At 39.6% G+C, this 15996-nt stretch overlaps 1 protein-coding gene and 1 gene segment (V, D, J or C); both read left to right on the top strand.

The window, feature by feature from the left end:
• Nucleotides 1-15996, top strand: part of LOC121306486 (lysine-specific demethylase 6B-like) — a 665627-nt gene that overhangs the window by 459633 nt on the left and 189998 nt on the right. The gene's annotated exons all lie outside the window — the stretch shown is intronic.
• Nucleotides 1-15996, top strand: part of LOC121306509 — a 29219-nt gene that overhangs the window by 4258 nt on the left and 8965 nt on the right.

The following is a 15996-nucleotide window of genomic DNA, read 5'->3' as shown; positions in this document are numbered from 1 at the left end:
TTGTAATGTACAATAAAAATTCCTTTTGTAGTCTATTTTCTATTATACAGTTTAGTTTACTCACAATAAACAGACATGATTGTTGTAACTTTATTAAGCTCTTATTTTAAAACGATCACCTGCACTGGACTGGGTTATCCAGGCATGTTTTCAGATCACTGTTTGCTTTGATATTTCCGCCAAAACTTCCCCATCTGGTCAACAGCAGGGAAAGCAGCTAATAGTCAATTTACCATTTAGTGGTATAGTAAAGTGATAGTGGACCTCAGGGACTGAGAGTCGAGTAGTCACATGTTCCAAGCAGTTTTAAAATAAGCATTTATTTATAAACCTCCAGTCTTTGATTAACCACTCTGCTAGTTTGACAAAACTAAAAACAAACAAGTAATTCATATAATCCAAGGTCTCTTAAAGAGGTAGAAGGGGGTTCCGAAAAATACAGCGTTACACGTCCCCAACGTGTTGCTACGCCTGATTATATAACAGAGCACTCATTTTTCCTTGTCGTTGTTAACATCCTGACAACTTTTACAAGTCTGTCGCAAAGGTCTTTTCAAGGTGTCTGTTTAGTGTACTCTGGTTTGTGATCAGAGGTGTGTCCCCTCTCTGATCACTGTCAGGGGAGTCGTTTTCTTACCTGGATTCCTGAAGAGACATGCCCCAATGAAGCTGGGGGAGACAGGGAGGGTATATAATACAAATGCAGTGCATTTCTAACCTCAGAATCTAATACGTTGGATTGCTGAGTGTTAACAACGAAAAGAAAAAAAATTACAAGTACCTATTTCAAACAGTTGTAGCGACACGTGGGGACGTGTAACACTATGTTTTTCGGAACCTCGCTACTTACTCTTAACTCTCCCAATCTGTTTTTTTTTTGTTTGTTTGTTTTGTTTTTTGTTTTTGTTTTTTTAACAGAATCGTGGATTTTTCACCCTTCAAAAAACAGTAGTTAATTGAAGACTGGAGTAAAGGCGTAACCCACACAGTGACAACTTCCACCTTCTTGGCTATTTTTACCTCAGCTGTTTAAATCAGTCATTGCAGTTGTATTCAATGTTATAGTACAGCGAAGCCAAGAGATTACAAAATGTAACTTGCACAATGAATATACTGGAGACGGCTTTCTATGATCTATTGTATAGACATTATGCACTATTTCTGCTATATAAGTTAGAATGATTGTTAATTCAAACCTACGATGAATCTTGTATAATCTCCCGTTTCTCCTTTCTGAATTATACTGTATGCTTACATGGGGCATCGTGGCATTTTCGTTGTGTATTCTGTATTACAACCCTACTGAAATAGGAAGTATAATATTTGTATAATACATACAATAAAGAGACCTGATGCAATATACACTGTAGCACTTCGTAAAGTTTCGTTTTGTTTTTCTCTTTTGCAGCTTTAAATCGGAGTGAATCATTGGCCGCGCGGTTTTCATTCTTGCTGTTGGTTGTGAAAAGTTTAATGTATGGGCTGTTTATGACATTCCTTGTGTGGAAACTGAGGGTAAGCGTGACTGTAAAAAGTTGTTTTTACAATTAAGCATCGTTCACTAGAAAGAGTTTGGAAAACCAAACCCAAAATTGTGCTCGGTTTAAACTTCTTATGTATCAGAACGGGCCCTGCTGGGTCTGCCTCTTACCAAGTAAGAGAGCTGAAGGAGTCATACAATCAACTTAGCGTTTGAAACCTGAGCTTGTTTCTATATGGGAAGATCTTCAGTGCAAATACAATAGATCCATCAAGTTTCTAGTATCAATCACTGTAAGAGTCTCTGCCTATATTAAACACACAGCCTGGAGTAGTACAGCCCTGTTTCTCACAATTCACTGAGGGAAATTAATATGATCTAATTGTAGTTATAGTTATAGGACATTCGAAAGGCAAGCTGCTGTCAGTGGAATACAAGCTGTATATAGAAATACATAGAATACTTTATATGGAAACACTCCTTATATTATATATTTTGTTCCTGACTCCCAGCAGTATCCAGCCCTGCTTCATGATCATTGCATAGAAGTACTGGTTAAGATGCATCTGTGTTGCAATGTTCTCACCTTTCTCTATCTCCTGCAGCCTAATTCTTCAAGCAAACGCTGCAACTGAGAGAGGAACACAAGACTGCAACACAAGAGAGGGATGATTGGGTTCTTTGATGATTTCAGCTTTTCTTACTATGTCTTTAACTTAGTTACATGTATGCTTCAGAATATGTTTGAGTAATTAGTAGAAATGAATACAATAAGAGCACATGTTAGTTTTGCAGATGTGTGTGAATTTGCAAGCTTGCCTACTTTACAGCCTAATAAACTAGCTTAATAAAATCATTTTGCTGTCATTTTTTTTCTATTGTACTTGTGTAATATGTTGATATTTTAGATATTGATATTTATATATACTGAGCATCAAAAGAAGTATATCACTTACATTTGAGCATCAAAAGAAGCTTATCACTTATATTTGGATAACATTCACTAGATTTAGAGCGGGGCAGTGACTTTTTATTGTGCTGGTTAACAATTGACATCACGAAGATGCTGCAGAATGATCTGTCGATCTTTGGCAGGTGTTGTGAAATTGGTCTCCCGGTTGGTGACCCGTCATTGGCAGAGTGTGTCTGGTTATACCGTCTCTCCAGGTTTGAAATCGCTGGCTGTGAGCGCCCAAGACGGCTAGCCACAGTCTGCTGCCCTAGTCCAGCCTCCAACATGCCGATCGCACGAAGGCGCTGCTCTCTCGACAGACGTGGCATTTTTTTTTTCTTTATTGCTTTTATTCAAGCTTGCAATTCAACAGCTGAAATCACTCCATATCCAGTGTCCAATCAACTGTCTCACTAATTAGGTGATTAAGTGCACATGCTTCAGTCATCGTCACTCAAGCATGGTCAAGGATGAGTGATTAAAAAGAAACATTTAATCAATGTCCATCATTTATATACCTTATTTATAAATGTGATATAATAGTGAGACGTTTCTTTTGATCCTCGGTGTGTGTGTGTGTATATAGATAGATAGATAGATAGATAGATAGATAGATAGATAGATACCTAGATAGATATATGGATTTATTAAATAGTCTATATTTCTTCATGTTCTAAATGCAACTGTTTTATTGAAATCCCAGATTTCAAGCTCAGTGCAAAATGACCCAACATAAATCTGATTTGGAAAAGCACAAGTACTCCCTAAAACTATGGGCCCTAATCACAAAGACCAGCTGTTTTAAGAAATGCTTTGATAAAGGCTGTTTTTAAAGCCAACTTTTATTAATTAAATCTTTTCAATTGTGTTAGAGAGGGTCACAATGTAACGGTTTCCAAAATGTATGGAATTCTGTCAGAGCAAGATTCTGGACCCAGTTCAATTAACCAACAAAGAGGTGTAGTGTACTCAAACATTAACAATGTAGATAAAACATTTACAAGTGACAAGAAATAACCCCAAACCAACACCCTGCAAATACATACACAGTCCCGAACAGAACAGTCAAGTTGCTGCATCGCCTCAAACAAGAAAAAACAAAAAAATAATAATAATAATCCAAAAAAATTGGGCAGATCTCACCGGGTCTGGGGAAGTTATCAGTGTAGAAAATCCTTCTGGTTGCTGCCCATCCAAAACAAAACCAGGAAACCTCCAACAAAAAAAGAGTGAAAGTATTTGTGATCCAACAGAGAGAAGGAGGACGATTTTCCTAATAATTTGGCCACCTGCAGATAGGCAGAATGGAAAGGTGCTGGAGCGCAATGGTTCCTCTCAAAGGGATATTACACTTTGTTTATTTATTTGTTGCTTTTCTCATTTAAAGCTTTAAATTTGATGACAAAAATTAGACAAGTCCAAAGCAGTGTTTAATCGAAGATAATGTTTAACGATCCAGGCTATAAAAAGCAGTGTTATGAATAGGGTAGAAGTGCAGTAATACATATTTGGAATCAAACAGACATTTCACAGTGAAGGACTAAGCAGATGACCTGAAGCCAATGTAACGGGCAGTGTTGGGTGATGCCCTCCTGTTTGGTTTATGTCCCCTGTCAGTGAGATGAGGTTAATAAATAGTTTTTAAAAATTCCAGGCAGGTCTTTTGCACAGTGGTTAAGATGCTCGCTTGCAGTGTTTGGATTGACTGGTTCAGGCCCAGCCTTCTCCAAATTACACCAAACCTGATTGTACATTTAACCAGAGACAATGTTCAACACTTCGCAAGACACAACATTAAGAGGCCTTTTTCACAAAACTTTAGGACATATTTTAAAGCACAGTTTTTGAAGTGTGTTTACTGTTTAAAGGTTATCTTAGCTTAAACAGAGCTTTGAAAAAAGACACAAACACACAACCACCACCTCTCTGAAACAGTTGAAATAGGTTTCATGAACTGCAACTGATTTAACGAGTCCGTAACGTATGGCACTTGCAAAATTGGAACACAAGGAGGCTGTGTGCTCCCGTGGTTAAAGAAACAGGCTTGTCACGACAAGGTACCCAGTTCAAATCCCAGCTCTGCCATTGACTCACTGCACATGTGACCCTGAGCAAATCACTTAACCTATCACTTGCTCTGTCTTTTTCAGGTGAGACACTGTTGGAAGTGACTCCGCAGCTGATGCATAGCTCACACGTCCCAGTCTCATATCTCGTAAAGAGCTTTGTGATGGCGGTCCATTATAAAAGACACTATATAAAGATTATTACTGTGCTATTACTTTTTAAAATCAGATTGAAGCTTGATCACGCCAAAAAGCCAATTAAACTGAATGAACTGTGAGGATTATTAGACGGTCAGAACAAAGACAAATTCAAAGTGTCTGTTTCATGTTCTGAATTCGGTTCACTGTATTTGTCTCATCAGGCGTGAAGCATTGGACCTGTGTACTGGCTTCACCTGAACTTTAAAATGCAGTTTCCACAGCTACACTGAGGCCATGGATGATCTCTGGACTGGCTGGTGAAATCATTGCTTACCCCCTTCAGGCCATCACTCATGGGTCCTCATTGAGTGGTTAGAACTGGAGATGTCCGGTAGATGAGGTAATACTCCTGAAGGATAAATTGAGTGATAGACAGTTAAACCTACTTAATATCACTCATTCGGTTATTATCACCACATTGGAATGTCCTGGTGAGAGGCAATGGGGACAAGCTCCTGATAATATCGCTTTGTAGCAAAATCACTCCCAATTCACAGTCATAGACCCCCCCCCCCCCCCCCCCCCCATCTAATATCACAGTAGAAAGGGTAGATGTAAGTGCTGCTTGACATGACAGATAAAGTAGCAGAGTGTGCACAGCACTGCAATGTGTGTGTCTATAGCTTTCCTGTGTTTTCAATCTTTATAATAATGAACGGACTGTCCTGAAAAGAAATTCACTTTCTTGTGACACGTTTTGAGTCCCTCTGAAAAACAGGTGTATTTGTTGCATCAGAAATCTTTTAAATGCCCATGCTGCGAGGTTATTGCCAAGCTCCTGATCAAGTCAACTGCTTATTGCCACCTGTTTAGTTCTCTTTAAGAGTTATTGAAATGGTTTGGCTGTAGAGTGCGGAGACACTAAGATAGTAACATGATACGGATGCTTTTTCTCTGCATACTTTCAACAGTTTCTGTAAAATGACACCCTCGCTCAATGAAGAAAAAAGCATGCTTCAGCTGGGTGCTGAGGTCTCCCCCTCTTCGGAAACTGTAGCGTTTCCTGTGTTTCCAAGCTGCACTCAGAGCCAAGGTGCAGAGGAAGTGGTGAGTCTGCTCTTCTGCTTTCATGCTGCTTGTGTATCGCTATGAGTGGAAAGAAGTAGGTCATTCAACCGCAGAACATGTTAAAAAGAGGTTGAAATGCTAACAGTATGAATCCATTTGGTTTTTAAATAGCACAATGTAACTTCTTGCCATTGTGAAACTTTATAATGCTCTACTGAACAGTACCTGCATCAACATCACATTCTCATGCTTCTTTCTACAGAAATTATTTAGCACCCCCTACAGCTATGAATTTAGAAAGATGGGCTTTTGGAGGATACACTATACCCTTGCAATCTTTATTTTATGTATATATATATATATATATATATATATATATATATATATATATATATATATATATATATATATATATATATAATATCATATAATATATTATAAAATACATAGTTAATATGCTTATGGTATCAATCATCATTTTTACTGTTTCAGCACTTAAAGGTAAATTGACACATTTAACAAAGTTACATTCATTTCAGCCAGAAAACTAAAACAGGGATATTCAGATCTGATCGCGCCACTCTTCCAATGCATGAATGCCATTGGCGTATTAAGCTGCCCTATTGGCTGTGGCAGCCAGGGAGACCCCTCCCCAGCTTGAGATGAGACCTGCTGCAAGCTGGAGAAAGTAGAGGAGGTGGGAGATGCTAAATGAGACATGGGGGTGTAGGATAACAATACATACTATGTGTTGTTCTCTGACTGGCTGTAAGATCATTTAGTTTCCTTACAGAAACAAGCAATGTACTATTTTTATATTGTACCTATGGGACCTCAGTTTATATACGGAGGGCAGTGTAAAAACGATGGTCACCAGTAAAGCAATAGGCTGGCTGATGTTTCCCATCGCAAATGCTTGATACGCTCACTGGTCCTAGTGGTCATTTATATAGTGGCCTCATTCCTTGCTGGAGCTCGCTCATAGGTAACAGTGACATGCTGGTGATTAAACCTGCACAATACCCAGGAGTGCGGTCAAACACGATTAAAAACACATGTAAGGGGACAGGAAGCTAATTACAAAATAAATACAGTTATTAAAGCCAGTCTCAGTACCAAAGAACAGTGGCCTTAAAGGGGAGTAGCCTATGACTGATGTACAGAGTTAAAACATTTTACTAAGATGTACTTTAGTTTAGCGTTTGTCTTTGCATAGTGTTTTAATTTATCGTTTTAGTTTTTTTTTAACTAAATCAAATGGTCAAATGAGTTACATCACGTCCCATCCCAGTTTTAAGAGGCTGCTGGTTTACAGCATGCTGGTCTTATTGGAGGGTAACAGCAGCATGATGTGTTTGGGACTGCTGATGACAATCTTAATGGCCTTAAGGCTATTTTCTATATCTTTGGCCAGTCCAGGTATTTTTCTTCCTCTCTACTTACACTCAACATTCATAATATAAATTACATAAATAGCTCTCTACCTACAATAGATTATTTTCCACAGAGGAAGCTTTTGATCTTAAACTAGATCATAAAAAAACAAAGAAAATACAATAAACAATTCTCAGATGTGAAAACATCTGTGCTGAACGTTTTCTCTCCACCCACAAGTATGAGGTATATAATTACCAGAAAAACACATCGCTCCGGATCTAGGACATGTTTTTAAAGCAGCTTTTCTCACTTTTGCATAAGGCTGCGGTTATCCGGTTCAGCAAAGCATCCCTCCTGAGCTGTAAAGGAAAGCTTCAAATAACTCTGCAAAGAGTTATTCAGTGCTTTGTTTAAGATATGAGGTAGATATGATTCAAACACAGGTGTGTCGTTTCCTTTCTGTTTTTGGGGCACTGTTCTTGTTTATAACTGTGAACCACTTTCTTATCATATCTACACTTGTTTAAATGTTTTGTTAGTGGTTAGTAAGTGTGACAGGCTGGGAAACACGTGAAATGTAGTAAATATGGTGATAAGTTTGTATCTTACAGTAAAACCTTGCTGTAGGCCCACTTCGGTAAAATAGCTCAGAATTAAGGTCAGGAGAGCTCAGAATTAAGGTCGCTCTTCTACGGCCCAGATGTTCCGTCAGTATAAAGCCTCAGTCAATGTTAAAAGTGAACCATGTGGTTTGCGTTGGAAACACTTTTCTCTCATGTAGTGCTGCAAAGCAGCCAGACTCATCCCAAAGGCTTGTATGAATGAGCGATGAAGATCGGCTGAATGAATTGAATCTATTTAGCCTGGAACAAAGAAGAATTAGACTCAGCATGATTGAAGTTTTTAAAATCTGTAAAGGAGTTGGCCAAAGAAACACTATAGCCAATACATTAAGTGCAGTGCAGAAACCACGACTAGAGAACAGAGTTGGAGATTAAGTGCAGATATACTTACAGAGACACAGAGACACACAGAGTGGTGAGGGGGTGGAATGGGTTACCTAGTCATGTTGTTGAAGGAGACTCTTCTTCACACAGAGAGTGGTGAGGAGATGGAATGGGTTACCTAGTCATGTTGCTGAAGGAGACTCTTCTTCACACAGAGAGTGGTGAGGGGATGGAATGGGTTCCCTAGTCATGTTGCTGAAGGAGACTCTTCTTCACACAGAGAGTGGTGAGGGGATGGAATGGGTTACCTAGTCATGTTGCTGAAGGAGACTCTTCTTCACACAGAGAGTGGTGAGGGGATGGAATGGGTTACCTAGTCATGTTGCTGAAGGAGACTCTTCTTCACACAGAGAGTGGTGAGGGGATGGAATGGGTTACCTAGTCATGTTGCTGAAGGAGACTCTTCTTCACACAGAGAGTGGTGAGGGGATGGAATGGGTTACCTAGTCATGTTGTTGAAGGAGACTCTTCTTCACACAGAGAGTGGTGAGGGGATGGAATGGGTTACCTAGTCATGTTGCTGAAGGAGACTCTTCTTCACACAGAGAGTGGTGAGGGGATGGAATGGGTTACCTAGTCATGTTGCTGAAGGAGACTCTTCTTCACACAGAGAGTGGTGAGGGGATGGAATGGGTTACCTAGTCATGTTGCTGAAGGAGACTCTTCTTCACACAGAGAGTGGTGAGGGGATGGAATGGGTTACCTAGTCATGTTGCTGAAGGAGACTCTTCTTCACACAGAGAGTGGTGAGGGGATGGAATGGGTTACCTAGTCATGTTGTTGAAGGAGACTCTTCTTCACACAGAGAGTGGTGAGGGGATGGAATGGGTTACCTAGTCATGTTGCTGAAGGAGACTCTTCTTCACACAGAGAGTGGTGAGGGGATGGAATGGGTTACCTAGTCATGTTGTTGAAGGAGACTCTTCTTCACACAGAGAGTGGTGAGGGGATGGAATGGGTTCCCTAGTCATATTGTTGAAGGAGACTCTTCTTCACACAAAGAGTGGTGAGGGGATGGAATGGGTTATCTGGTCATGCTGTTGATATTGGGGTCTTTTAAGACCCAGCTTGACAAAGTTTTGAGGTCAAGCAGCTACAAACAAGCGGATGAGTACTGTTTGTCAAAGTTCATTGTGTTCTTTGACTCTTGTTCCAGCCACATTCTTTCTGTTCTTTGTCTCTTGTTCAGGGTTGAAGCTGTGATATGGGTCACTGTTGTGCACCTGTCTGCACGCTCAATCCATCATGACCAATTTGCCATCAGAGTCTTTCTTTCTTTCTTTTTTTTCTGCAAACTATTCAGGAATAAACATGAGAATGTCTTGGTGGGGACATTGCTGTTGGTCATTGCAGACGGTTACACAGGCACTCGCAATCATGCCCCTTGCGAAGTCACTGAGATCCCTCTGCTTTTCCATTCTATAGCTGGAACTACATGCACAACACACAGCTTACCAAGGTATTCATGCAGTCAGTCACCTGTAGAATGTATAGTGCAACTAGTTCATGTTTTGTCCCACTTTGGTAATTTCAGATATCTCTGCTGCCCTCTTGTGGCCTTGGAAGAGTCCAACAATGGGATCCCACCCAAGACAAGTGTCCTCAGTTCCCTTCACTGGCATTTATTCTGTTATTCTTCATAAATTTTCATTCAGACATTATACACAGAAGACATGCGCTGTCTAATGTTTGATTTTCACAAGCTTAATACACAAGAGCCTCTTTTTAATGAGCTACACCTGGGCAGTATTTGGATCTGCTACTGTTAAGACAAACTGTATCGATCCAACTGTCAACATAGAAATACAGGGCTGAACATGTTGCAAGTTCCCCCTTGTTCAGCCCATCGCATTGTAAATGTACAGACTCTTGTACAACACAGTACATTATATCAAAGGTCCTTTATTAACAATATTGTAAAATGTGTCACAAAGTGGTTATTGAAAAAAAGGGTGACAATAACACATTTCCCATTTTTGCAGGTAAATATTGGGGTGTTATCGGCTTCTAGTCTTTGTGAATGCAAAACCTGTAAAGCCGAGGATCAGTTCTTGAGTTCAGCCTGTTGGATTTTCTTTGTGTAATTCAGTATCTTATATTAAGGCAATACATGATACATGGAACCGTACACCATCAACATGTTCAGGAACTGTTTAAAAACATTCTTATAAAGAGTAAGTCGCTTTGCAATTTCATGTTCTTATTGTTTGTTTTTCCTGCCCCCTCACCTGGTTGGCATAACGCTGCTGTGCACTAGATGGCGCTGGTGCTTAATATAAAAACACTGGCTGATGTCTTGGGAAGGGAAGTGTATTTAGGCTTAGATGACAGAAATGTGCAATCAGTACCTGATATGATGTGGAGGGGGCGTGACGGCTGTGATGTGTTTGCATATTTAAAAAGGTGTATCCTCTCTTCAGTTTACACGCAGGTTTTTCTGATGCTATTTCCTTTCAGTTTTATAAAACACACCCTTCCCTTTTCAAACAGAGCTGTCTGCCTCTCTTCAGACCTCAGAGTGATGTCAACAGAGGAAACGTCATCCTCATCAGGGCTACTGTCGCTGTCAATAGTGTTCCTTCCAGGTTTTATAAAATACAATTCTAAAGTGTGGATATGTTAAGACAAAACATTCTATTGATAGGATACAGTTAAGCTTAAATTTATATTAGTATAACACAACAACACATCTTAAAATCTAACACTGATAGTGAAGGATTGCACAGTTATTGTAATACTCAGCTTTGCCCCTTGAACACATTTATATATTATAAAAAGTCACCCCCCCTATCCTGACAAATGGTTAAGATATAGGATTAGAAAATACACATGTATTACATTTCACTTATAAGTTGAATTCCAGCTACCATCATATAGAATGATTTTATTGTGACACCATGCACAGAAGGGTAAACTAGACATAGGAATGCTTTACAGTGTTACAGACCAAACAACTACACATATAATGTAAGAATATTCTATAATAATCTCATTTGAGTTTTTCTTTAGGGGGCACTGAGGAGTGATGCAGTGAACTATCTGACCAGTAGAGGGCGCTGAGAAGTGATGTAGTGAGCTATCCCTAGCCAGTTTTTCTCTTTACTCCTCAGGGGAGCACCAAGGCCAATTGTAAGTCTCCAACAAGGATCGTCAACTTTAGAATTTAAACCACAGTTGCACGACTCCCCCTGCAATACATGCAGTAGGGGAGGCAATACGAGCCATTGTTTAAGATGAGAGAAATGACGAGGATCTATCTATTCAGGGAGAATTTTTAGTAAGCAGAATATATATTTATGGGAGGGGAGTGTACTCAGACATAGATGACAGAAATTTGCAAGCAGTATCGGATATGACGTGGAGGGGGTGTGACTGCAAAGGTATGTGATGTGTTTGTATATTTAGAAAGGTGGAGCCTATCTTCAGTTTACATGCAGGTAAGATGTGTCTGATGCCATTTCCTTTCACAGTTTTATAAAAACCGAACAGAACTGTCTGTCTCTCGTCAGACCTCAGAGTGATGTCAGCAGAGGAAATGACACGCGCACTGGTTTTTGTATGACAGTGTGATACCGTGGGGACAGGGGGGCACGGTGATACAGTTCCGTATACTGTCTGTACAAAAACCTCAAGAAACAGAGAGGAAACTCCCTCTCACGCTCATGACATTACACCCCCCCCCCCCCCACACACACACATGCTTCCAGTTATGATGATGTATCCTTCAGGCGTCACAAAGAGGAATTTGGAAGCACACACTGGGGGCCAAAAAAAGATACCAATTTATGTTGCATTCAATTTAATAAAACAATGTTTTTTTGTTTTTTTTTAAAAGAATCAATATTTTATTCTGGCTTTTTTAGAGGGTTTGAACCATGTCATTTTGATATTTAAAATGTATATATATATATATACAATAGAACATGTTACATTGTAACATCATGCAGATCTTTGTCTAAAGTGATGGTGTTGATAGTAATTCAGTATATAATTCCTGTTCAAATACGTAATTATCAAACTATATATATATATATATATATATATATATATATATATATATATATATATATATATATATATATATATATATATATATATATATATACAGTGCCTATAGAAAGTCTATACCCCCTTTCAAAATGTTTACCTTTTGTTGCCTTATAGCCTGGAATTAAAATTCATTACAATTGTTTTGTTTTGTTTTTCATTTATCTACACAACCTACCCCACAACTTCCAAATGAGAATATTTTAGAAATATGTAGAAAATTAATTAAAAATGAAAACTGAAATAGCTTGGTTGGATAAGTGTCCACCCCCTTGTAATAGCAATCCTAAATTAGCTCAGGTGTAACCAATCGCCTTCAAAATCACACACCAAGTTAAGTGGCCTCCACCAGTGTTAAATTGTAGTGATTCACATGATTTCAGGATAAATTCAGCAGTTCCTGTAGGTTCCCTCTGCTGGGTAGTGCATTTCAAAGCAAAGACTCAAACATGAGCACCAAGGCACTTTGAAAAGAATTCCAGAACATAGTTGTTGAAAGGCACAGATCAGGTAATGGGTATAAAAAAATATCCTTTGTACAGCACAACCAAGACCTTGCCTAGATCAGGCCGTCCTTCAAAACTGGATGAGGAAAACCTGCTGCCCCCTACAAGAAACAGACAGATGTTCACCTTTCAGCATGACAGCAACCCAAATATATATATCCCCCCTTTCACCCACGCTCTTTATCGCTCGTTTTGTTTGGGTTTCTTACTCCAGCATTATGGGGTCTTGTCGTGTTTGTCTGTTATCTTTGCATTACGGATTCACCTTCTCCAATCATAGACCCAGCTCCAGGGCTCGGCAGGAAACGTCCCGACAGGAATCGTCTAACATGACATCCATTTTACAAGCGCTGCAATCCTTCAAGCTACAGTTTCCAGTCAGTCCAGCAATTATCAATCTAGTCACTTTGTTGCTGACCATCACTCGCTCCAGTAAACTCCATGCACAAACTCACAGAATTGGAATGTACATTTTGTCATATTGCAACTTTTTCCTCGAAAATGATGACATTAAGTTCTGGACTGCGGCACCTTGCTTGTTGAAGTGAACTCATCCAGGAATTGTCTCAGCTTTAGTCCCTATAGACAGCTCTGTGAAGCATATCCAGTGCTGCGTTACCGTTGTTAACATAACCATCAATATTGTGTATGTTCTGCAATAACACATGCTGGATCTTTCATCGGTTTCAGGATTGCTGCATTGGTGATGAGCGTGCTCTGTACTTCTTGTGGGGGATGTGCGATGTTTTCATCAGAGCTGGAGTTAGTGTTATTTCATGAAATAATTCACAAATGTGAAATCTGCAAATAGAATCTGTGGCAGCTGCAGACCGTGGTATCACATACCATACATATAAAACATTGCTATTGGACACACATTACATTACAACCAAGTCTGATACAATTGTGATCCTTATTCTACGGCAATTTGTAGCTTAGCATTGTTTAGCTTGCAGTTTGTTAGGAATTGTTTGATTTTTTTGAGGATGCAACATCCATAATGGATAATTGCAAAGCATATGACATGGTTTATTTAGATTTCCAGAAAGCTTTTGACAAAGTCCCGCACAAAAGATTAATTCTCAAACTGAACACAGTTGGGATTCAAGGAAACACATGTACATGGATTAGGGAGTGGTTAACATGTAGAAAACAGAAAGTACTGATTAGAGGAAAAACCTCAGAATGGAGTGTGGTAACCAGCGGTGTACCACAGGGATCAGTATTAGGTCCTCTGCTATTCCTAATCTACATTAATGATTTAGATTCTGGTATAGTAAGCAAACTTGTTAAATTTGCAGATGACACAAAAGTAGCAGGAGTGGCAAACACTGTTGCAGCAGCAAAGGTCATTCAGAATGATCTAGACAAGATTCAGAACTGGGCAGACACATGGCAAATGACATTTAATAGAGAAAAGTGTAAGGTACTGCACGCAGGAAATAAAAATGTACATTATAAATATCATATGGGAGATATTGAAATTGGAGAAGGAATCTATGAAAAAGACCTAGGAGTTTTTGTTGACTCAGAAATGTCTTCATCTAGACAATGTGGGGAAGCTATAAAAAAGGCTAACAAGATGCTCGGATACATTGTGAAAAGTGTTGAATTTAAATCAAGGGAAGTAATGTTAAAACTGTACAATGCTCTAGAAAGACCTCATCTTGAATATTGTGTTCAGTTCTGGTCACCTCGCTATAAAAAAGATATTGCTGCTCTAGAAAGAGTGCAAAGAAGAGCGACCAGAATTATTATATGCAGACAGGCTAAAAGAATTGAATCTGTTCAGTCTTGAACAAAGAAGACTACGTGGCGACCTAATTCAAGCATTCAAAATTCTAAAAGGTATTGACAGTGTCGACCCAAGGGACTTTTTCAGCCTGAAAAAAGAAACAAGGACCAGGGGTCACAAATGGAGTTTAGAAAAAGGGGCATTCAGAACAGAAAATAGGAGACACTTTTTTACACAGAGAATTGTGAGGGTCTGGAATCAACTCCCCAGTATTGTTGTTGAAGCTGACACCCTGGGATCCTTCAAGAAGCTGCTTGATGAGATTTTGGGATCAATAAGCTACTAACAACCAAACGAGCAAGATGGGCCGAATGGCCTCCTCTCGTTTGTAAACTTTCTTATGTTCTTATGTTCTTATGTTCTAATTCCTTCAGAATTGGCGCTGCTGCTTCTGCAGCTTACAGAACGTTCTCCACATTTAATCAAGGCAACAGGGGGATGGACCTCAGGAGCTTACGAGCTGTATATTTGAAAATGTCAAATACAACTGCCCAGAAAACATTAGTGTCCATTTGAAATATTATTAAGAGGTTTATTAGTGGGGCCTAGAGGAAGAACTTCCAGGCATGTTTATCTGACACCTCAATACATTGTTCATTTCATTCCATTGGTGGTTGTCTCCTTTCTGAAGAGAATATCTTATACAGTTTCTTGCTTATTTATATAGTGTTCACTCGCTATAATGCTGGCCTCGGTGAACACACAATAGAGCGTTATAACTGAAGAACATCATAAAGAGGGGAGGGGGTGGGGGCACAGCGGGACACATAACAACACACCTCTGACTAAAATACAAAATAAAATAACTCCCTCTCTATAATGCACACGAATTAACCATGCATAAAGCGCCATGTAATCAACGTTATATTTAAAAAAAAATGGGAATGGGCTTTTTATACAGTAGTTAAATACAGTTTGGCTTTTAAAAGTTTATCAGATTCACTGTTTGCAAGAAACAGGTCATTATTTCAAAGCATGACCCATTTTTGATCTGCAAACTTCTGGTGTAGCTGTGAAGCAGGATGCTTTACCCACAGTGGAGAACAGCACCTTAGAAACAGCTGTTCAAACATTGGCACTGCCCTCACACTGAAGAAATGCCAGCACCACTCATATTGAAGAATGCACATATCATTGAGTTATCTGTTAAAACTCAAAGAGGTGACTCGTCTCCTTTACAAGGGTGTCCCTGCACAATCATTCCTTCCAATACATTTTACAAACACAATTTACATGAAACAAAGAATTAAAAAAAAAGGCATTCCAGCCAGCTCCTGGGCACGCCCTGGGGGTGTAATGTACTCCACCCAGCACGGTCTCTGAGTCTTCATAGCACTCTAACTGCTCCCCCCTGCACAACCTCTTCAGAGCACCCTACCTGCCCCTGAGCACTCTCTGGGGGTGTAATGTACTCCTCCCAGCATGGCCTCCGAGTTTTCAGAGCATCCTACCTGCCCCTGAGCACTCTCTGGGGGTGTAACGTACTCCTCCCAGCATGGCCTCTGAGTTTTTAGAGCACTCTAACTGCCCCTGAGGACTCTCTGGGGGCATTCATAC

Source organism: Polyodon spathula, chromosome 48 (assembly GCF_017654505.1).
Source record: "Polyodon spathula isolate WHYD16114869_AA chromosome 48, ASM1765450v1, whole genome shotgun sequence".
Taxonomy (NCBI): Eukaryota; Metazoa; Chordata; class Actinopteri; order Acipenseriformes; family Polyodontidae; genus Polyodon; species Polyodon spathula.
The sequence above is the reverse complement of the archived record's forward strand: the minus strand, read 5'-3'. Positions and strand labels throughout refer to the sequence as shown.